Here is a 1,565-nt window from a genome sequence, read left to right as displayed (position 1 = left end):
AGCAATTCTTAATAGGACTTCATGTGAAGCTCTGCCAGTAAGAACTTTCTTCAAAGCATAAAAATAGTACAACAAGATGAATTCACCAAAGCATAAAAATGGTACAACAAGACTGAAATGCCAAATGAATATCCATAATTCTCACTATAATACAAGACTAAACAGTTAACAGAGAAAGCCAAAGAACAATACCATTCCAGAATGCACTGAAAATGAAACTCATGCTTGCAACTTGTCACCTGCAGGAAGGGTGAAAGAAACCAGCATGATCAAAAGAGTCAAACAAAAGTCATCCAAAGAAATGAACACATGATAAAAAAAATTAGGGTCATACGGTGGAAGGATCACTGTCACAGAAGGCTTCAAGACAGATGCTACAAGAATTGTCACAAGCATCCTGAATTTAACCCTCCACAGAAGCAGCAGCTGAAGTCAATTGCGCCTCAGACTTGTCGCTATCTTCAATTCCAGGAGATCCCTACAAAAACAATACCATCCAAAAAATCCCCAAAATCAGAACACAACTAATAAAAAAATGACACATAAAGCTACCCCTCCCTCAAAACTAAGATGTTAAAAGCAACACGCATTTTAAAAGATAAAAAGAGAGAGGGGGGAGGAGAACAAGCATTTGCATTAAGACATTAACTAACCTATCATAGTTCACAGCAGCTCTAATTTTCAGATAAACAAAGCATAAATTCGGTTAAGAAATGAAATATGGTCATCATTCAAAGATCCAACCCTACTTGAAGTAAGCCAATTGTTTATTAGGACAATCTAATCAGCACCACCATTGATCACAGCTTCTTTAGCAGAAATAAGCTCATAAAGCCCCAAAAGGTTTTTGAGATCCTTGACAGCCATATTGCTCAAAGCCTCACCCAAGATTTGCCTGCATCATGCAATAATTGTTCAATTTTTCTGTGATTCAATTATTTAGTAATAATTGGTTCATCGAACTTGCTTGTTGTGGTTCTGAAGGTTACTGATTTGCACACGCAGTTTTGCAGATTCTTGCTGGTAATGCTGAAATATATATTGAAGAAGCTATATATATATGATGCTGATGAGATTAATAATGAATTAATAAGTAATAACCTGAGCATTAATCTCAGAAGTGGATCCACCATTAGAAGAATCTGAACTGGCTTTTTTGTACCTCTCAATAGATGCTTTGACACTGTTAAAACGTTGAAGAATTGAAAGTCAAATCATCCAACTCAATGAGTTAACTGAACCTTAAACGCAACTATTCAAATGCCTCAACGTCAAAGTCTGATTGGATTTGATCAAAAATAAAATGTTAAAATAGTACCCTACTCTTACAAATACCTTAATTTCGTCGACCCACTCATTGGCTGCACCTGCCACCGTTTTATCTCTGAAATAGAACGAAACTCTTAGCACTAGAACTCCAAACCCGCAGTCCAAATAAAATTCACTTTTTAACATTCATTTCAGATTAGGCAGGGGCAGGTAGAAAAATTGTTCCAATCCCATATTTTTATTTTTGTTTTTTTGCACACAGAACTTGATGATGTGCTGGGGATGGCATTTGATAT

General features: G+C 36.0%; 1 long non-coding RNA gene across 3 annotated transcripts in view; it reads right to left on the bottom strand.

The window, feature by feature from the left end:
- LOC107639415 overlaps window positions 161-1,565 on the bottom strand; it is a 17,141-nt gene continuing 15,736 nt past the window's right edge. For all 3 annotated transcript variants that reach the window (XR_002361220.1, XR_001620128.2, XR_002361219.1), the window contains exons 3-7: window positions 1,336-1,384; window positions 1,102-1,183; window positions 654-895; window positions 335-426; window positions 161-239 (exon numbers count right to left, since the gene is read on the bottom strand). This is a non-coding gene — a long non-coding RNA (uncharacterized LOC107639415). The remainder of the gene's footprint in view (window positions 240-334; window positions 427-653; window positions 896-1,101; window positions 1,184-1,335; window positions 1,385-1,565) is intronic.

Source organism: Arachis ipaensis, chromosome B04, assembly GCF_000816755.2.
Source record: "Arachis ipaensis cultivar K30076 chromosome B04, Araip1.1, whole genome shotgun sequence".
Lineage (NCBI taxonomy): Eukaryota > Viridiplantae > Streptophyta > Magnoliopsida > Fabales > Fabaceae > Arachis > Arachis ipaensis.
The sequence above is the reverse complement of the archived record's forward strand: the minus strand, read 5'-3'. Positions and strand labels throughout refer to the sequence as shown.